The sequence below is a fragment of the Heptranchias perlo genome, chromosome 20 (assembly GCF_035084215.1).
Source record: "Heptranchias perlo isolate sHepPer1 chromosome 20, sHepPer1.hap1, whole genome shotgun sequence".
Taxonomy (NCBI): domain Eukaryota; kingdom Metazoa; phylum Chordata; class Chondrichthyes; order Hexanchiformes; family Hexanchidae; genus Heptranchias; species Heptranchias perlo.
In genome coordinates this window covers 8,272,891-8,294,940 of record NC_090344.1, presented here as the reverse complement: position 1 = coordinate 8,294,940, position 22,050 = coordinate 8,272,891, and the positions used below count along the sequence as shown (strand labels likewise).

The 22,050-nt window shown below is 44.1% G+C and overlaps 4 non-coding genes across 4 annotated transcripts; 3 read left to right on the top strand and 1 right to left on the bottom strand.

Annotated features, from left to right (window-relative positions):
* Nucleotides 1-5,571: 5,571 nt before the first annotated feature.
* trnav-aac (transfer RNA valine (anticodon AAC)) lies at nucleotides 5,572-5,644 on the top strand. Its single transcript has one exon. It is a non-coding gene; the product is annotated as a tRNA-Val (tRNA).
* A 5,530-nt stretch (nucleotides 5,645-11,174) lies between these two features.
* On the top strand, nucleotides 11,175-11,248 carry trnat-ugu (transfer RNA threonine (anticodon UGU)). Its single transcript has one exon. It is a non-coding gene; the product is annotated as a tRNA-Thr (tRNA).
* Nucleotides 11,249-14,597: 3,349 nt separating this feature from the next.
* On the top strand, nucleotides 14,598-14,679 carry trnas-gcu (transfer RNA serine (anticodon GCU)). Its single transcript has one exon. It is a non-coding gene; the product is annotated as a tRNA-Ser (tRNA).
* A 5,036-nt stretch (nucleotides 14,680-19,715) lies between these two features.
* On the bottom strand, nucleotides 19,716-19,804 carry trnap-agg (transfer RNA proline (anticodon AGG)). The gene is given in 2 exon segments: nucleotides 19,716-19,751; nucleotides 19,769-19,804. It is a non-coding gene; the product is annotated as a tRNA-Pro (tRNA).
* Between the last annotated feature and the right edge of the window lie 2,246 nt (nucleotides 19,805-22,050).

The following is a 22,050-nucleotide window of genomic DNA, read 5'->3' as shown; positions in this document are numbered from 1 at the left end:
TGCGTTTCGCATTGTCCAGATCTGCTTGGAGCGATATTCATTCAATTCATCACTGACAGGGAGAGTTTGATTCAATGTCTCTTTTCTCTGGTAATTGTTGAGATTTCAAAAGTTGAAAACGACCCGTGCTGACCCCAACCTCGCCACTGACACGCTGACAGATACAATGCGGTCACAGTCTGGTTCATTGAGATGAAAACCGAGAGCGATTTCACAGTCGAATGCAACGCGAACAAAACTCATTTAAAGAAAGTGCAGGTCATTGCAATGCCTTTAAAGTCCCGATTGTTCGAAGCAGATCTGGAAAATGCGCAATGCAGCCGCACAGGAATTCCAAATGAACTCTACGTGGAGGAAAATGAGTGACAGGAGCAGAAGGAGATGCCACGTGAAAGATTTGGACCCAGACCTGCTGCATGTGACTTTAAATGTTGTCCACCTTTAACTGTCGCTCATAGTGTCAGAACAGTCACTGTTATCATTAGCCTTCTTGCACTGCAACTCCTCAATAGTCCCAGGGTATCACAGCATCGCTTTCTTCAAATTGAATCCCAGTGTGAAAACTTACACGATTTCAAACCCAAGCAAAGGTGTGCGAGATTGGAAGGAGAGTGCGAGTGGAGATCATGGGCCGGGGTGGGGGGGGGGGGGGCAGTGATATCATCACCTGAGCATTAAGATATCCCACATACCAAAGAAGCAGGGAAATGAGATCTTTGTGTCGATTTTTCCCGGCATGTGCAAAATCCATCCCTTCTCAATGGCCAGTACCGTTCTTTCCCTCTCGCTCCCTGCTGTCCAGGTCAGGATGGGATTCATGAATTCCCCTGTGTTTTCATCAAGCGTCTAATTCATCTGGCAGCTGGAGGAGTAGAGGAAGCGGGAGGGGAAGAAAAGTCAGAAACAGGAGATGCCACGTGAAACGGGCGGAATCTTGTGTGTTTCAGTTGCTTCAAATGGTCCACTGCAGCCCTGCCTCGCCTCGCAGCTTTCCCAGGAGCTGCATCGATTCGGCCCGTGCGTGCGTGCATTTTGTAAATGGAAACAGAGACATCCGCTGCTTGTGGGAGTATTTCACCTCAATTTTCCATTTCACGCACAGGACTATCCCCACTCGGTACTGTCATGGCCTGAACACGTCTTTCGTGTTCTCAAGGAAAATGCCACTTTGTGCGAGCAGGTGTTTGGACAGGACTGCACTGAGCTGAGTCACTGAGGATATTCAATTCATGAAATCAGTACTTCAATCAGAAAACATTCTTCACTCACTCATCCTGATACATTGGCGTCTCGATTCTTGAATTATTGTTTGATTCATTGCAAAATCGGAACAGGAATAGGCCATTCAGCCCCTCGAGCCTCCAGGTTAATACATACTTCTTGAGGTGGGGTGCCCAGAACTGAATGCAGTACTCCAGATGGCGTCTCACCAGAGCTCTGTGTAGCTGTAACATAACTTCCACCTCTTTGTATTCGAACCCTCTATAGATAAACGGGGAGAGTGAGAGCTCAAGAGAGAAAGCGAGAGAGAGCAAAAGGAAGAGAAAGAGGGAGAGAGAGCACTGTGCATTGGACAAACTTTCTCAGGAGTTCATTTGAAACCCCACTGAGCTTTCGAACCACTTGCTCCACCGCATCAAAAGTTCATAAGCAGCATATGGGTAATGTGAAATCATATAATTCATAACCGGTTTAGTCGCGCAATGGGGAGCACATCGGACTTTTCGCTCAGAAATTGTGTGTTCGCATCGCTCCACCGTTAAATTTTAGTTCGTTGATTTCGGAGCTGGGAAGTGAAATTTTGCAGCAAAACCGGAACAGGATCATTAATATCTGTCAAGGAAGGGAAACAGCCCCCATCCACTTTCTCTTATACAAGTGGCTCCAGTCCCACCCGAATTTATAAGGCTTAATCCACTCTGAGCTGGATTGGCGAAACACTCTCAAGAAGGAGGCTCATCATCTGCTGACCGCGAAAGTCAATCTGCTGGACTTCCGGCTCTGTCAGACTGCATGTTCCATCAGACAGGTTTCTAACTGGACACATTCATCCTGCTGCCGTGCGAGCATTGGTGCTTGAGGGGTAGAATTCTTGCTTGCAGTAATTCTATTCCTGTAAAAGTAGCTCCTGAAGATCGCAAGATGTAAAGTATCGTGGCTGAGCGGTCTAACGCGCTGGTTTAAAGCTCAAGCTAAATCCAATAATTTGTAGATGCATCAAAATCATAGTTTGTGGCTCCAATTCCGAAGCCTCCCTCTGTAAACTAAGAAGACTAAACATCTCATCTGCGATTGCGACAGAGTAGGCCGGAGAAACCACATGGCTGAACAAATAACTAGGTGCATTACGGAACACACCAATTGTAAATAGTAACTTAGAAAATTGGAGCAGGAGTAGGCCATTCGGCCGTTCGAGCCTGCTCCGCCATTCAATATGATCATGGCTGATCCTGGACCTCAATACCATATTCCCGCTCTCTCCCCATACCCTTTGATGCCTTTTGTGTCTAGAAATCTATCCAGCTCCTTCTTACATATATTCATTGACTTGGCCTCCACAGTCTTCTGTGGTAGAGAATTCCATAGTTTCACCACCCTCTGAGTGAAGAAATTTCTCCTCATCTCAGTCCGAAATGTTCTCATCTGCTATTGCAACAGTATACGCCAGAGGAACCACACGGCTGTGCAAATAACTAGATGCATTTTGGAACACACCAATTGTACCTTCAACTCCGGCCGAAATTTTCACAAGGAAAAGGATTGGTTGGTTTCGGTGGGCCTCGACTAACAACCTCGCCATTTCCCGGCCCTGGACTGTCATGTAAGGACCGCGCACTGACTGGTTGCGCCGCTAGAGCCCAGTCACTTTGATCACCTGTCCCACTCTGCTGGAAAGAACCTTAAGGTGAGAGGCCCTTACCTGTGGAAACGTGTCCAGTCATTGCGATGAAAATAATATCTGCACTTCCACTTTCAGCTTCTTTCACATCCTCTGCTCCATCGCACGACAATCGGGTTTTCTGCGAACAAGCCAAAATGAACATTGGCAGAAATTCTAACAGCAGTGGGGTTCAAACCCACGCCTCCGTAGAAATTTGATGGAACACCTGTGACCGCGAGTGCACGCTACCATAATGTCACAGCAACGTTTAAAGAGCTGTTTAATGCTCAAATAAATGAATTGAAGCTAATTGACCGCATTTACCCCGTGCTGGGGTTGTTCTCCTTGGAGCAGAGAACATTTAGAGGAGATTTGATAGAAGTGTTCAAAATAATGTAGGGTTTAGAAAAAGTAAATAAATAGAAACTGTTCCCATTGGCGGAAGGGTCGTGAAGCAGAGGACACAGATTTAAGGTGATTGGCAAAAGATCCAAAGGCGACATGGGGAAACACTTTTTTACCAACGAGTAGTTGTAATCTGGAACGCGCAGCCTGAACGGATGGTGGAAGCAGATTCAATCGTGGCTTTCAAAAAGAAATTTGATAAGTACTTGAAGGGAAAAAATGCAGGGCTCCCGGATAGGAGCGGCGGATTGGGACTAACTGGATTGCTCTTACGATGAGCCTGCACGGGCTCGATTGGCTGAATAACTTCCTTCTGTACTGTAACCAACCTCAAGGGCAATGAGGGATGGGCAATAAATGCTGGCCTCGCCAGCGACGCCCACATCCCATGAACGAACTCAAAAAATAATGACTGTATAATTCTATTTATACAGTTTATTTTCATTGCATGCATTTCTCTATCTATCCCTGTCTCTGTCTCTTGTGTTATCCCCTGATGGACTTCTCAGGCTTCCTTGCACGGTGATGGCTGATCTAACCTGCAACACCAGCAGAGGAGGTTAAAGAAAGATTGGGACAGGAGGAAAAGTAAAGGGGCAACCCAGCTGCTGCAGCCAATGTCTACACATTAATGCCTCTTCTCTCTCGCAGTGAGACAGAGGCACCAATTTGATTAAAGTATACTTATAGTAGATTGTATATTAACACCATTCCGAGACAGACGGCAATAATATCATGGTATCATACAATCATAGAAAGTTACCCCACAGAAGGAGACTATTCGGCCCTTCGTGTCTGAGCAGTCCGAAAAAGAGGTATCGAGCCTCAACCCACTTTCCAGAGTTTGGTCCACAGTCTTTTGGGCCACCCCCTCTGTCTCCATGAGGCGATCTCCTTGATGCTCCCAAATCAGAGTCGGGTTCTCACGACCCGTTTAATGTTTGCATGCCTGTTGAAGACTTTTGGTTTGCCTTTTATGTTGGCCACCAGTCTATTCTCATACCCTCTCTTTGCCCCTCTTATTTCCCCTTTCAGTTCCCCTCTGAACTTTCCATATTCTGCCTGGTGATTGAATTTTAAAAAAGTTAGGATTTCCGTCAGCCTGAAACAGGAAGTTATTAGTTGATTATTCGCGATTTGAACAACTATTCGTCTTTTTTCAGAGTTCAATGAGTATTGCGAAATTATTAGAGTAAACTATTTTGTGGAAGTTAATTCCCTGAACGAGAAAGGGACCCGTCTCCCACACTGAGAGCATTTGCAGACGGCAGCTATCTTCTGAGGGTTTCCGAAAACAACGTGTGCAGCACGTTCAAAACCGTACAAAAACATTTTTGGGCCACCCCCTCTGCCTCCATGAGTCGATCTCCTTCATGGTCCCGAATCATAGTCGGGTTCTCACGACCCGTTTTATGTTTACATGCCTGTGGAAGGCTTTTGGCCGCCAGTCAATTCTCATACCCTCTCTTTGCCCCTCTTATTTCCCTTTTCAGTTCCCCTCTGAACTTTCTGTATTCTGCCTGGTGAATGAATAAAAAAAAGTTCGGATTTCCGTCAGCCTGAAACAGAAAGTTATTAGTTGAAAATGGCGATTTGAACAAGTATTCGTCTTTTTTTTAGAGTTCAATGAGTATTGCGAAATTAATACAGTAAACTATTTTGCCTTAGTTAATTCCCTGAACGGGAAAGGGACCCGCCTCCCACACTGAGAGCATTGGCAGACGGCAGCTGTCTTCTGAGGGTTTCCTTAAATAACGTGCGCAGCAGAGTTTCTGTGGTGTTGTGGTTATCACGTCCACAACACACGCGAAAAGTCCCCGGTTCAAAACCAGGCAAAAAAAATTTTGGGCTGCCTCCATGAGTCAAATCTCCTTCATGCTCCCCAATCACAGTCGGGTTCTTACGACCCGTATAATATTTACATGCCTGTGGAAGACTTTTGGATTGCCTCTTATGTTGGCCGCCAGTCTATTCTCATACCCTCTCTTTGCCCCTCTTATTTCCCCTTTCAGTTCCCCTCTGAACTTTCTGTAATCTACCTGGTGAATAATTTTTTAAAATGTCAGTATTTCCGTCAGCTTGAAACAAAAAGTTATTAGTTGACTAATGGCGATTTGAACAACTATTCTTTTTTCAGAGTTTAATGAGTATTGCGAAATTAATACAGTCAACTATTTTGGAGAATTTAATTCCCTGAACGGGACAGGGACCCGTCTCCCACACTGAGAGCATTTGCAGTCGGCAGCTATCTTCTGAGGGTTTCCTATAATGAACTGCATAGCAGAGTTTCTGTAGTGTAGTGGTTATCACGTTCGCCTAACACGCGAAAGGTCCCCGGTTCGAAACCGGGCAGAAACATTTTGAAAAAGTTCCCCACTAAAAATCAATACGTCTGAAAAAAAGCAAGAATTCATTCTGTGGTTCAATGTGAATAAAATACCACACCTCACAGAACCGATATGTTTTCCATTCTCTGTAGAGTTCAATACACATTCAAACACTACACATATACAGACAGTGTCTCGCCCTCATTCACGTTTCATGCCCCGACTGTGCAGGAAACCCCTCTCAAAGCTGCACGTTGCGATTGTTTTCAGTTGATTTGTGAGAGGTCATTAAAGGATCCTGCAGCGCTGCCTCGATTTATAAATACAGTTATAAACAGCATTGCAGCCGCGGCAACAAACAGATCAGTTTTTCGATGTTCGATGTTCCCCAGCTCCCGCATTGAGTGAGGCCACGAGAGCAACAACATTCAGGCCGCCTGTCCGATCACACCTTGCTGGCGGGAAGCTGCAATTGCCGCTTCAGGCAGCGCATTACTGCCCATCCCTGGGAAACAAGATAACACCAAAGCTTTGACAACACATTGCAGGCATCGTCTGTCCCGCAGTTGTTGCTCCGCTGCGAAGACAGAACTTGCCAGCTGTTTCAAAATTTACAACCAGAACACTGGATCCTCAGATCACCACCCGTTTTAAAAGTCTGTTACTCTATCTACTGAGCGACGCAGGCTCGCAATTTGTTAAGTTCCGATCGTACATTTCATTGTAGGACTCTGAATTATCCATCGTAGATGTCGAAATTGGGTGAGGGTCCCTGTTATAAAATTGTCAGCAACGTGTTGAGGAGAATCCTTGTTTCTGTTGAATATGATGTAAGAAACATGGACAGTGAACTCGTGAGTTTACAATTCTTCGTGTTTGTGCCAAATAAGAACATAAGAACATAAGAAATAGGAGCAGGAGTAGGCCAATCGGCCCCTCGAGCCTGCTCCGCCATTCAATAAGATCATGGCTGATCTGATCCTAACCTCAAATCTAAATTCATGTCCAATTTCCTGCCCGCTCCCCGTAACCCCGAATTCCCTTTACTTCTAGGAAACTGTCTATTTCTGTTTTAAATTTATTTAATGATGCAGCTATTATTTAACAATGTCTTGTCATTCGTTAGCAGCAATTAAAATAACACTTTACATAGCGGCTCAAAAGCTGAACTTGTCCCACACGGGAGCTGGAAAAGGCCTCTCGACCTTTCAGCGTATTAACATCTGTAAACTGAACAATTTCACCCGTTACACAGTGACACCAGGGAGAATATTTCCCATCCAGATTTTCCCCACACGAAACTTCCAACTGATGAATATCCGCTAAACGAAAAGAAGAATTGTATGTTTAGTTCTTTAGATTGAAAGATCTCGTACCGGCCCCTTTGCCATATCAGCTGTCGCTAATCGCTCCCTCTCCCCTATAAACAAATAAATTCACACCTGCTATTGCAAGACGGTAGGCCAGAGGAACCCAAGTGCTCACATGGGAATACTAAGAAGTAGATGCGTTATGGAACATACCAGTTGCACCTTGAACTCAAAATGTTCGATTGTTCCAGATGAGGTTCAAACTCACAACCTGGGCATTTCTGGAGTTCATAAAAGTACCGCACGATGAGCGCTTGCGCCGCAAGAGCAGCGCGCAATCGGTCTTATCAGTGCTCCCGTCAAACAGCTTCATTTTCCGTATCTGAATTATCGCTTTGTGATCTTTTTCCGATTTCTCCAAGAAGCCTCCAATCAAGATGCGCTTCGATAAATATCCGCAGTGAACTTTAAAAGCCATGGAATCTGAAACAAAGCCCCAGAAGATAAGACCTTTTATTGATCTTATTATTAACTAAAGGACAACTTTTGATGGTGCTTTAAAGAGGATTTGGATGAAGTGTGAAATGAAACTGAGAAACTCTCTCTGGGCTGTCGTTGACTGAAGAGATGGGCGTTATTTCAGTTGAAAACCGAGGCTCGGAACTTTCTGATGGAGAAGTGTGACAGAAGATTGTGATTAGTGGCAGTTACCGGGGAGATCGAGAGGAGAGGGAGAAAAGTCAAAGTCACAGCTGTGACAGCTCAAGTGCTCTGCTTATCTGTAATATTTTTAAAAAGTAATGTTCAGTACAGGGAAAACCGATTTGGTATCGGTTCTCAAAAATACTAAAGGATACAGGTTCAAAGGCGGATTTGTGAAGAGGGAACGGATTTAACCGCCAGACCGAAATCATTCCCCATGAATCTGAAGTGTCTTGCGGAAAACGGCAGCGCGAACTGTGATGTTCGTGTCATCACTTCAAAGACCCTCCAATTACCGACAGTATCTTTGAACGAGTTGTGCACAAAACCGTGAGTGAAGCCGCTTTGCATTTGTCAAACGTGTAGGTGACGATATTGGCGTTAATAAGAGTGGATTTCAATTATTTGAAATCTCACCATAACTCTTGACCCGAAAATCGACTGTAAAATTGAGGTTTTCATGTAAGTCGTGAATTGTAGGCAAAGCCGCATCAAACAGATCAGAGAAATGAAGAGCAGAAAATGTGGATGAAATTTGCACGAGTGAAAATACTGTTTTTCGGAAGACTCTGTCCCCAATGGTGGAGAGGATTGATATTTCGAGCTGTTATTCACCAGCCTTAACTTTAGTAATTTCCTGTTTGCTGACAATGAGATGAGACGGAATGAACAGGTCCAACGAGCCGGTCTGTAACACAGGACAATGATTCAGTGCAGCTCGTTACCCAGTCACTGGGCTCCGTTATAGCCGCTCCTGTCAGTCACACACAAAGATAAATTGTAAACCGGAAACAGAAAGAGTTAATGTATAACACTTAATATCAACCACGAGTTTTTCCCTCTTTCCGGCTTTTAAAACAATCTGTTTCACAGTTTGTCAAACCCAAAACAGCCTCTGGTATTTGCTCATCGAGAATTTCAGTGGAAATTGGGACCGTCACTTAGTATCGGAATAAATATACCCGCTGAGGTTTCGGGGTTGTTACTGGTTTATTTATATCAGTGAGTGGCTGATTTTAAACTAGGTGAGGGTCTAAACCTGAGGTAAGAGCCTTGGGATAGACAAGAGATTCTACAATATATCAAGTTAAATTACACTGATTCCACCAACACTGTACATCACTTCCCTTAAACATTGTTACCTGTTACTGTATAAAACTGGTGTGGGTGGAAATGGGAAATAACTGAAAAAACCTTCATTGTATCAAACTTATTATTATTATTATACAAACAATGTACAGCTTATCCCATCAAAAAAATTCAATGTAACACCAGTCGCCAGTCCCAGACCCGCTGTGCCCGTGATGTGATTTGCATCCGATTCTGATTGACTTAGTATCAGAAGCGCTCCCGTCCACAGTAAACGGATGGGGCCAGATCCATAAGAGAAAAATGAGGACCGACCTCCGCATAACCTGTCCTCATAATTTAACCATTTTAGCCCCGGTATCATTCTGGTGAATCTGCGCTGCAGCCCCTCCAAGGCCAATATTTCCTTCCTGAGATGTGGTGCCCAGAACTGAATGCAGTACTTTAAATGGGGTCTCACCAGGGATTTCTATCTGGAACATACTTCCCACCTTTGTATACCAGCTTCCTTGAGATAAAGACCAACATCCCATGAGACATTTAAATTAATTTTTCTCCCATTCCACTGGCTTTTACCGATTCCTGTACTTGGACCCCTAAATCTCTCTGCTCCTCCACAGTTCCTAACTTCTCACCATTCAGAAAATATTCTGATCTGCCTTGCTTCAGTCCAACGTCAATGAACTCACACTTTTCCATATTGAAAGTTTGAACAGACTGGGGCTCTTCTGTATAGAAAAGAGAAGGCTGAGGGGTGACCTGATATAGGACTTTAAGATTATCCAAGGGTTTGATAGGTTGGACGTCGATAAGGTGTTTGCATTTGTGGAGGTGGGGACTCCAAATCATTGAGGCAATGAATATAAGGTAGTCACTATTTAATTCAACATGTGATTCAAGAGGAACACGTTTACCCAGAGAGAAGTTAGAATATGCAATTCGCTCCCACAAGGAGTAGTTTAGGCGAATAGCATGGATTCCTTTACAGCGAAGCTAGAAAAAGAAATGGAGGAGAAAGGAATATAAGGGTTTGCTCATCGGGTTAAATTAAATGGGGATGGCGTAGGCTTTTTTGCAGCATAAACACCGGCATTGTCTCGCTGGGCTGAATTGCCTGTTTCCGTGATGTACATTCTATATCATTCTCTGTCAGCTCCATCTGCCACAGTTTTGCCAACTCACTTAATTTATCAATTTCCCTTGGCAACTTTATGCTTCCATCTACAGGACTCACTGTGACACCTATCTTGGTGTCAGCGACACACGTGGATATACGGCTCTCTATTCCTTGGTCTACGTCATTTATATGCCGGGTCTCTGTCTCCCATCTTCTAACCAACTCCCTACCCATTTCATTAGGTTGCCTTAAATTCTACGCACTGTCATTGTCGTTATCAGTCTCTTATATGGTACCTTATCGAATACCTCTGGAAGTCAATATCATATAACAACCATGGACACTCCATTATCTACCACGTTAGTTGCATCTTCATAAAGTTCAACTAGTTTTGTTAGACTTGACTTACCCTTTACAAATCCATGCTGGTTCTCTCTGATCAATTCATGTTTATCCAAGTGCTCAATCTTTCTTTCCCTAATAACGGATACTGGCAACTTCCCCACAAAGGATGTCAGACTAATGGGTCTATAATTTCCAACATCATCTCTGCTACCCATCCCAAATAATGGAGTGACATTGAAATTGTTTCCATCGAAGGAACAATTCCTGAATCAAGAGAGTTTGAACGATCATGACTAAAGCATGTACAATTTCCTCACCGAGTCCTCTCAGTCCCCTGGGATGGTAACCATCAGGTCCTGGAGATTTGTCGATCTTTAATCTAATTATTTTCTCCATTGCCATTATTTTACTTATACTGAATCCCCTTGATTTATTTACAGTTTTCCTCATATCTCTGATATGTTAGGCTCATTTATTTCTGTGAAGAACGAAGCAAAGTAAATATTTAGCAACTCTACATTTCATGATTTTCAATTACAATATCACCTCCATCTGTCTTTAAGCGGCCCACATTACTCTTAGTCTCCCTTCTTTCACTTAATATACTGGTAAAAATCTTGACTGTTGTCCTCATTTTCCCTAACAGGTTTTTCTCCTTTTCCCTGTTTGGACCTCTTCCGGTTTTTTATTTTCAGCACCAAAATAAACAATACTTTGCTGTAAAGTTCGTCTCAATAGTTCTTCACTTTCAGAGCGAGAATTGTCTAAACCGGTAATTTATTTAATGTAACAATCATAAGTACACATACTCATCCGTTTATCAACGCATTGATGGATACACAAAGATAAACACAACGAGATATGCAGGCAGCATCGGGATGCACAGGTGAACGGACAAGCGAAACAGACAAAGATGAAACGGTCTGAACCCCAAACAGACACTGACGTATCACTGATAGATATTAGTGAGAGGAGGTGGGGCTAAGCTATCATGAATGGGCGCTGTGGCTTAGTCGGTTAAAGCATCTGTGTTGTAAACAGGAGATCCTGGGTTCAACTACCAGCAGTGCCTTGTGTAACTAATTATTTTTACCTGATTTGTGGAATCAAGCGACAAAATGGCACTTTGGAATTGGTATTTGTTCAGGTTTGAGGAGGAAACGGATATCAGATTGACTCTTCTAAAACGCCCTTTCATTGTGCAGTCAGACCTCTCATAGAATGTGTCTGTAACGGGTTAACTTAAAGACACGTTCTTGTTTCTGGGCTCGTTGGGGTCAGGGTACAATTCACGATTTGAGGTTCAAACCCGGAAGTCGTCCTAATTTGGACCTGGACTTGTGATCTTGACCTGCGGTGAAAATCTTTGCAAAGAGGAAAATGAAGTCCGCAGATCACTCCACCTGAATCTCCAGACCCCGATGAAATATATCCCAGGCTGTTAACAGAAGCAAGGGAGGAAATAACGGAGGCTCTGACAATAATTTTCCAATCCTCCCTGGTTACAGGTGATATGCCGAAGGATTGGAGGACTGCTAAAGTTGTATTGTTGTACAAAAAGGGAGAAAAGGATAGATCAAGTAATTACAGGCCAGTCAGCCTAACCTCGGTCATGCTGAAGGTATTCTATTAAATCTACTCTGCACTTCCTCCACGGCCAATACAGGGAGGAGGGGACTCCCTACTGACAAGCCTCAGCTCTATCAGGAGAGGGAGACTGACCCACGCTCTCTCTTGCTTCTGGGATGTGCCACTTTTGGAATAAAAAGGTGAATTTCTCTACATCTTTAAACGCTCTGTCTCACTACACATGATTAAAGTGTTTTGTGGGACGCTGTGAGTGTCTCTGTACCTGTAAACTCTCTGACTCACTGCACGGATGTTTAATGTGTACTGTAGGATAGTATGTAAGTATCTCTGTATCTTTAAACTCTCTGTCTCTCTGCACAGCAGTGACAGTGTATTGTAGGATGGTGTGTGTTTCTTTATGCCTTTAAACTCTCTGTTTCACTGCACAACATTGACAGTGTATTGTAGGATGGTGTGAATGGGATGAGGGTCTGTGGGGCGAAGTGTAGCCGATTGGGAGCAGCGCCCGTTTGCGGGGTGAGTATTGCACGCTTGATTTTCTCGCTCCCTTCTATCTTTCTTTCTCTCTTTCTTTCTTTCACCTCCCTCTCTCCCATTCTTTCATTCACTCTCGTTTCATTCCTCTTCTTTCTTTCTTTGCCTTTCTGCCCCAGCACCTTTGTCTGTATCCTGTTTTTTTTCTCTCACGTGTCTCTGTTGGATGATCCAAAATTCAGACCCGCCGCTGCCTCCAGCTTTTTCTTCCTTCCACAATCATGGTCTATTTCATTGAGATTTACTGCGGCCTTGCCTACTCTAACATTTACTTTCACATTCTTACGCCTTTAAGTTTGGTCCACATCGACCGCTGTTTCTCGGGGGAAAATGTCCCGCTCGCACCAATGTTCATTTGTGACTTGAAACCAATCGATACATTTCGATCTGCTCCAGAGACAAGCACTAAGAAAGCAGGGCTGGCATTCGGTCGGACAGCGCATACTTTTCCGTGAAATTTCCATGGGTATCTTGTGATACGGGGAATGTTAACTGAAGAACTGGGTTTTGTTTTCATGGTCGTTGGCGCTTTTCCCCGAGCAGTTGATGTGCGGGAGAGACGGGCGGCGCTGCAGAGCTGCGAATGACGGCTGGAAGGTGCATTATTGGCAATCTGCGCGGTGCAGCAAAGTCGGAAATGTTTCGCTTGATCTTAATAGGTCTGTGGAAATGTCCGATTGAAAAGGAATGAGGAGAAATGAGAAGAGCGGGAATGGTGAAAAAGTGTCGATTACAGGAGGTTGGCCGTGAGCGAAAGGTCCTTTGAAAGCTCGGCGCGGAGGAGATTTTGTTCGGAAACGGCAGACTTTAAGCGCGTGAGGAAAGTGAAGTGTGAGCTGCGTTCTTGGGTCAAATTGGGTGTTTTCAGGAAAACAGCCATTGTGAAATCACAAAAATGAAAATAGAAAATGCTGAGCAGGTCAGGCAGCACCTGTGGCGAAAGAACCAGAGGAAACGTTTCAGCTCTATGACCTTTATCATCAGATCTGAATGGCTTACCATGTGCGTGAGTAACTGCGCTGTCTCAGATGCTGGCTTCCATCTCTAAATTATGTGGGTTCGAATCTCACTGCTACCAGAATTTGTCGACCCTTCCATTTTGGCCCCCTCATCAAAAACCCTTCTTTGATCAGAAGTGCTTTTCCGCATTGCTGGTTTACACATTTTTGCACAATTCAGCAAAGTCTGGATTGCTACCCAACTGTTTCTTCGATGGAGGTGTTGGGACTGTAAGGGGTGATCTCGGCGAAGTATCAATCAATGTGCACAATGGCGCCCTGGTGAACCGAGTACCTCTTATAGTCAGTATAATATAAAAGATATGTACCATAATTATGAATTTCTTCTTTGCATCACACTAGGATTTATTATCAGGGAATGTACATGAGCAGGTCGATTTACGTCACGCTCCGGTCGCTTCGCATCGCCTCCCACAAATAGAATAGAATCAAAGAAAGGTCACAGCACGAAAAGAGGCCATTCGGCACATCGAGTCCGTGCCGGCTCTCTGCAAGTGCAATCCAGACAGACCCACTCCCCCACCCTTTCCCTGTGGCCCTGCATTCTCTTTCGTTTCAAATACTTATTCAGTTCCTTATTGAAGACCATGATTGAATCTGCCTCCACCACCCCCTCGGGCGGTGTATTCCAGATCCTAAACACTGGCTGTGTAGAAAAGTTTTTCCTCATGTCACCTTTGGTTCTTTTGCCAAACACCTTTAATCGATGTTCTCTGCTCCTTGAACCTTCCGCCAATGGGAACAGTTTCTCTCTATCCACTCTGTCCAGATCCTTCATGATTTTGAATACCTCCATCAAATCTCCTCGTAACCGTCTCTGTTCCAAGCAGAACAACCCCAGCTTCTCCAATCTATCCATGAAACTTATACCCCTCATCCCTAGAATCTTTGCAGTAAATCTCTTCTGTGGGGATTCGGTATTAACATCGCCGAATCCCCCACCATCAACATACCAGTGGTTATCATTAACCAGAAACATAACTGGACCAGCCACATACATACTGTGGTTACAAGAGCAGGTCAGATGCTGGATATTCTGAGCCAAGTCACTCACCTTCTAATTCCCTAATGCCGTTCAAACATCTACAAGGGGTACAAGTTGAGTGAGTTGGAATACTCATGTGATAGCCATCGACCTGAAACGTTAACTCTGTTTCCATGTCTTAAGATCCTGCCTGACCTGCTGAGGAAAAACACATTTCCAGTTTTCACTTCAGGTTGGCAACATAGCCAGTATTTTCATTTTGAATAAAGGAGCTTTCGCTTATTTGCGCATGCGACGAGGTGGCCGAGAGGTTAAGGCGATGGACTGCTAATCCATGGTGCTATGCACGCGTGGGTTCGAATCCCATTCTCGTCGTTATTTTGTTTAAGTTTTGTTTCTCTCATTCAGTCCACCCAGAAGATCTGGTCGAAGTCCCATCCTTCTGGAAACGGCAGACCGTGGGTATTGCATTGTTTGCTGAAATCAGCTGCAGTTCCTTCCAGGAAGGTGTTGAGATTGTATGGTCCCGAAGTATCAGATTGTACATTGGTGTCATTGTAAATAGAGTAAATCTTATGGTCAACGTAAGAGAAACTTATGGACCACAATGAAGATTTATGACCGGATCATTCCGTGTCTGTGTCCGTTAAAAAGGGACGTACTGTTTGTCCCGGATTATTCCGTATCTGTGTCTGTTTAAAAGGGGTGTGCTGTAAGTCCCGGATCATTCTGTGTGCGTTTTACCCGATTTTCTTGATACCTTTTTCCTTCTGAACTGAAATGACGATCCTCTCTTGAGAAGAAGATTCACCGCCTGCTTCGGGCAACTGGTAGGAAAAATAACAAAAACTGATGAGACCAAGTTCATTTTGCTGGGCTTCCATTCCAATCTCCGCACTCTATCCCCCATTCAGTCCCACCCCCGCCTGGACATTGTAAGCTGCGATATTCATAAGGGAATGGAGAAGCCGAATATCACGGTTACAATTTTCTTGGTTGCTCAACACTGAATAGCCTCAATTGCAATGATTCAGAAGGTAATCATAGAATCATAGAATCTTACAGCACAGAAGGAGGCCATTCGGCCGTCGTGCCAGTGTCAGCTTTTTCGAAGATCTATCCAAATTAGACCCACACCCCAGATTTTTCCCCATAACACTGCAAATTAGTCCTCTTCAATTATGTCCAATTGACTTTTGAATGATCCTATGGAATCGGCTTCCACCACCCTTTCTGGAAGTGCGTTCCAGATCTTAACAACCCTCTGTGTGAAAATAATTCTCCTCAATTCCCCTCTAGTTCTTTTGCCAATTATTTTCAATTTGTGATCTCCGGTTACCGACCCACTTACCAGAGGAAACAGTTTCTCCCTTCTCGCTCTTTCAAAACCCCTTATTATTTTGAATATCTCTATTAGGTCTCCCGTTAACCATCTCTGTTGTAAGGAGAATAATCCCAGCTTCTCCAATCTCTCCACATAACTGAAGTCCCTCATCACTGGTGTCATCCAGGTCAACCTGCTCTGAATCCTCTTCAATGCCTTTTCATCCTAAAGTGTGGTGCCCAGATCTGTACAATATACTTCAGCTGAGGCCGAACCAATGATTTGTAAGGATTCGTATGATTTCCCTTTTTAATATATTCAATGCCCCTATTTACAAAGCCAAGTATCCCATACGCTTTCTTAACTACCTTATCAACTTGCCCTGTTCACTGAATATGCTCCCCCAGGTCCCTCTGCTCTTGCAACCCCCCATAAATTGTTCCATTTAGATTATACTGCCTCTCCATGTTCTTCTTCCAAAAGTGCATCACTTCACACTGATCGGCGTTAAATCTGTCACGTGACTGCCCATTTCACCAGTCTGTCGTTGTCCTCCTGAAGTCTGCTGCGATCTTCCTCACTATTTACTACATTACCAAGTTTTGTATCATCCGCAAACTTCGAAATTGTACTCCCTATTGCCACATCCAAGTCATTCATATATAACAAGAAAAGCAATAATCCTAATACCGACACCTGGGGGATCCCACTGCATATTTCTCTCCAGTCAGAAAGACATCCGTTCACCACTAATCTCGGCCTCCTATCCTTTAGCCAATTACTTGCCCACGTTTCCACCGACCCTTTAATCCCACGTGCTTCTAGTTTTCGAATAAGTCTGTAATGTGTTCATTTCTAAAATGTGTCCTCAAAATAAATATATCCCCATAATTTTATTGTTAAACAATGAGAATACAGATATAAAATCGAGTGCTAGATCGGGTTCATTCCCATTACCCGGAGGTGACGGGACCCGAGGAGGGGGAATCCCATCTGGGTTTATTTTTTCCGAAAACGGAGACGGAAAATAGCAAATCTCATCCCGTCGAAATCCAACAATTGGACGAAGAACCGACAGCCTTTTCCCATCCCGGGTTTGCAGACCTGGCTGTTGAAGGAAGCCTGATAAGTCCATTAGGGATCAACAGCGAAAGTGAAGAAACGCAGACAGAGATAGATAGATACATGCAAAGAAAAATAGTATAAATCTCCAATTCTGTGATTGAGCAGAATTTAGGTGGCAGCTTAAAGGAAATTCGTCGCATGTCGTGAAATCTTAGACGTGTACATAGGGCTGGATTCTTACATTATTTCTGAAAAAAGTAAACACTGCCTGATAACTACAGCTCTTATTTATTTGACCATTTTACAGTGGCGGTGTGAAGTGATTTCGAATCTCAGTGAATTTCAAGACCATGCTTGACCCATTCGTTTGGTCACCTACAGGTCGCACGCGGTTGGAGACTGCGCAGGCTTATCACAGGAACTCTGCCAGACTGCATGTTCCAGACTTGTATCCAACGCTACACGTGCAGCCTGCAGCCGTGTGTGGATTGGTGGTTGAGTGTAGAACCCTCGCCTGCCGACGGGAAACCAGGAGTTTGGTTCCAGGCCAAAGCAGCTTCCTTTACCTTTTGTATCTGTACCCAAGAGATCGCCTGAATTGGGATAAATTCATGTGCCGGCTTCACTCTGTACAACTTCTTGAAAGATTCTCTTCATTTCGTCTCCGTGTCTTTCGTGGACATACCCTCTGCATTCTCTCCTCTGGTGTTCAAACATGCTCGGCTGGAGATAAGTCAAACCTGCCTTCTGCACTTGCTTCAAAGATATGAGAAGCAAATTGGTGGTTTTTGACGAAAAATGGGGACGCAAGGGAGCTCATCCGGGATTTGAACCAGTGAAACTCCCTGAGCGAGAATCAGATCCAAAGTCCAACTGGTAACAGAGCCGTGCAGCCACTGTAAAATTTCGCTGCCACGCAGCCGATCCGCCATCCTTTCAGAACACCATGGCCATCCAAACTCGCTTTCTTGTACGATATACGATGTAGAGCAATATCAGGTTCTAAACTAATTATTTCAGATCAACAATATTAGTCTCTCTTTATCAAATTCGTTTTGAATGTACGACTTGTATTATCAAGTAACACTTTACAGAATGAATTACTCTGAAACGACATTGTCGTCTGTCTCGGCATCGTCATAGTTTACACTCCACCAGAAGTACACTTGACTCAAATTGCTGCTTTCATTCACCATGAGAGCGAAGAGCCACGAATGTGGAAACATTAGCTACGAATTTATCAGCTGGGTTGCACCCTTCCTTTTCCTACTGTCTCAGTCCTTTTTTTCTTTACCCTTCTCTGCTATTTTTGCAGGTTAGATCAGCCATCGCCGTTCAAGGAATCCTGAGAAGTCCATTGTGGACAATACAGAGAGATAAGAGACGGAGACATGGAGAGATGGAGAGATGCATGCAAAGAAAATAAAGAGTATAAATGTCAGGTTTTGCAAACTAGCAGAATTTATGTTACAGATTGGGAGAGATTCCTTCTTGGGTCTTGAAATCTTGAAAGAGAAGATTGGACACAACTTTGAAGCCTCGCTGGAGAATCTCTCATTCTGGGAGAGAGATAAATGCGGTCAATTAACTCCAATTAATCTATTTCAGCACTGAAGGGATCTTTAAACAGTAGCTCTGCGAGCAGAATTCAAACCTGCGCAGGAAAACCTCAATTAAATTTTGAGTCCAACGCTTTAAACACTCGGCCACCGCAGCTGTAAACGGCATGTTCATTCAGATCGGATTCCAAATGGACACATGCTGCTGTTACAAACGCGCGCATTGATGGTGCTTGGGGTCGAATTCTTACTTGTTACGCTGGAGACCTTGGTTCGATTCCCGATACAATGCAGGATCATTCTGTAACAATGAGGAGCTGAAGAGCAAAAGTATACTATTTCGCCCCTCGAGCCTTATGCGCAATTCAGTGAGATCCTGGTTGACATGTAACCTAACTGCATATTATCGCCTGAACCCCATGTCCCTGAATGCCTTTGGTGAACAAAAATCTATCAATTAACAATTGAGCTCGCATCAACTGCCGTTTGTGGAAGAGAATTCCAAACTTCTACCTCCCTTTGCTTGCAGAGGTGTTTCCCAACTTCACTCCTGAAAGTCCTGACCCTAATGTTTAGGCTGCGTCCCCGAGTCCTGGACACGCTAACGGGCGGAAATCTTTTTTTTTCGATTTACCCCATCAGTTCCCCTTAATATTTTGAAACGTTCGATCAAATCAGCACTTAATCTACTGAATTCGAGGCAAACCCGAGTTTGTGTAATCTCTCCGCGTAATTTAAACTGTGAAGTCCAGGTAACATTCTAGTAAATCGACGCTGCACTCCCTTCATAGCCAATATATCCTTCCGAAGGTGCGTTGCCCAGAACCGAAGGCAATACTCCAGGTGTGGTCCAACCAGGGCTTTGTGTAACTGTATCATAATGCCTATCCCCTTGTATTCTAGTCCTCTGGATATAAAGACCAACATTCCATTAACCTTTTTGATTATTTTTTGTACCTGTCCATGACATTTTAATGATGTATGTTCATGGACCCCAAAGTCTTTTTGGACCTCCACTGTTTCGAGCTTTTCACCATTTAGAAAGTACGCTGATTTATCCTTTTAGGTCCAAAGTGGATGACCTCACACTTGACGAAATTCATATCGATTTGCCACAATTTTCACATTCATTTATTATATTAATGCCTCTCTGTAATTTTATGCTTTTATCTGCACTGCTTACAATGCTGCCCATCTTGGTGTCATCGGCAAACTTGGATATGTGGCTTTCTATCCCGTCATCTAATATCCGCCTGAAGTGGGAAAAATCCAAATTGATTTTCAATCTCCTCATCATCTTGAGACATTTTATTTGCTTCATGTGTATTGCGCCAACGAAACTTCGGCATTCAGTCCACTGGAGCTCAAACATCCTCTGGATATAATTCAGTTCCACCAACAGCAAAACTGAAAAGATGTGAGAAGACAATTGGTGACTTTTCACTAAAAGGCGAAACACATGCGGGCTCGTCCGGGATTTGAACCCGGGACCTCTCGCATATCACTCAATGAAACTCCCTAAGCGAGAATCATACCCCTAGACCAACGAGCCGCCGTTACTTTAGCTGTGCAGCCAGTGTAAAAGTTGGTTGCGTCTCACAGCCGCTCGACCATCCTTTCAGACCACTTCGATCCATTCAATCTCGTTTTCAATTCGGGTGGACAGCAATATCAAGTTGTGCACCAACTATCTCCATTCACCAATATTAGTCTCCCTTTACCAAATTGCTTTCGAGTGCACGACTTGAGTTATCAAGTAAGACGTTTCAGAATTAGTTGCTCTTAAAATACATTGCTTGTGAGGATACTCAGAGTCGTATCGATTTCTGGCACGCTCTGTTCCCTTTGCAATGCAACCAACACATAGAATTGAATCATAGAAAGCTTACAGCACGGAAAGAGGCCATTCGCGCCATCGAGTCCGTGCGAGATCTCTGCAAGAGCAATCCAGCTAGAACCACTCCCCTGCCTTTCCCCGAAGCCCTGCATTTTGTTTCCTTTCAAGTACTTATCCAGCTCCCCTTTGAAGGCCATGATTGAATCTGCCTCCATCACACCCTCGGGCAGTGCATTCCAGATCCGAACCTCTCGCTGTGTAAAAAAGTTTTTCCTCATGTCACCTTTGGTTATTTTGCCAATCACTTTAAATCTATGTCCTCTGGTTCTTGACCCTTCCGCCAATGGGAACAGTTTCTCTCCATCTTCCATGCCGAGATCCTTCATGATTTTGAAGACCTCGATGAAGTCTCGACAAAACCGTCTCTGTTCCAAGGAGAACAACCTCAGATTCTCCGGTCTATCCACGTGAGTAAAGTCCCTTATCCCTGGAATTCTGACAGTATTTTTTTTCTGCACCCCCTCGAAGGCCTTCACATCTTTCCCGAAGTGCGGTGTCCCGAACCCCACACAAAATTTCAGTTGTGTTCGAACCAGTGTGTTATAAAGTTTCATCCTGACTTCTATACTTTTATACTTTTGTACTCAAAACATCTATTTCTAAAGCCCAAGATGCCGTATGCTTTTTAACCGCTTTCTCAACCTGCCCTGCCACATTCAACGATTTGTACACATAAACTCCTCTTTGTTCCTCTACCGCTTTTACATTTGTGCCCTGGAGTTTATTTTGCCTCTCCTCGTTTTTCCGACCGAAATGTATCACTTCGCATTTTTTTGCGTTAAATTTCATCTGCCCCGTCTCCGCCCCGTCTCCGCCCAAGCCTGTCTATATCCTTTGAAGTCTATCACGATCCTTATCACTGTTTACTACCCTTCCAAGTTTTGTTTCATCTGCAAATTTTGAAATTGTGCTCTGTGTACTCAAGTCCAAGTCATTAATATATATCAAGAAAAGCAGTGGTCCCAGCACTGATCCCTGGGGAACGCCACTGTACACCTCTCGCCAGTTCGAAAAACAACAGTTCACCAGTAATCTGTTTCCTTCTGTTCGTCAATTCTGCATTTATGTTGTTTCTGCCCCGTTTATTCCATGGGCCGCAATCTTGATGAGAAGCCTACCATGCGGCACTTTAGCAAACACCTTTTGAAAGTCCTTATACACCACATCAACTAAATTGCCCTCATCTATCCTCTCTGTTACCTCATCAAAAAACTCTAACAGGTCAGTTCACCACGATTTGCCTTTAACAAATCCGTGCTGCCTTTCCCTAATCAATCCACCCTCGTCCAAGTGGCTGTTAATTCTGTCCCGGGTTATCGTTTCTAAACGTTTCCCCACCACTGAGGTTAAACTGACTGGCCTATAATTGCTAGGATCAGCCGTACACCCTTTTTTGGACAAGGGTGTAACCTTTGCAATTTTCCAGTCCTCTGGCACCACCCACATATCTAAGGATGTTGGTAGATTATGGGCAGCACCTCTGCAATTTCCACCCTTACTTCCCTCAGCAACTGAGCATGCATCCCATCCGGACCGGGTGGCTTATCTACTTTAAGTACAAACAGCCGTTCAAGTGCCTCTTCCTTATCAATTTTTAGACCATCCAGTATCTCAACGATAACTTCCTTTGCTGAGACTCTGGCAGCAGCTTCTTGGTAAAGATAGATGCAAAGTACTCATTTGGTACCCAGGCCATCCCCTCTGCCTCCATGAGTAGACCTCCTTTTTCGTGCCGAATCGGCCTCACCCCTCCTCTGGCTACCCGTTTACTGTTTGCATGCCTGTCGAAGTCTTTTGGATTCCCTTTTATGTTGGCCGTCAGTCTATAGTCATATTTCTCTTTGCCTCTCATTTCCTTTTTCACTTCTCCTCTGAACTCCCTAAATTCGGCCTGGTGAATT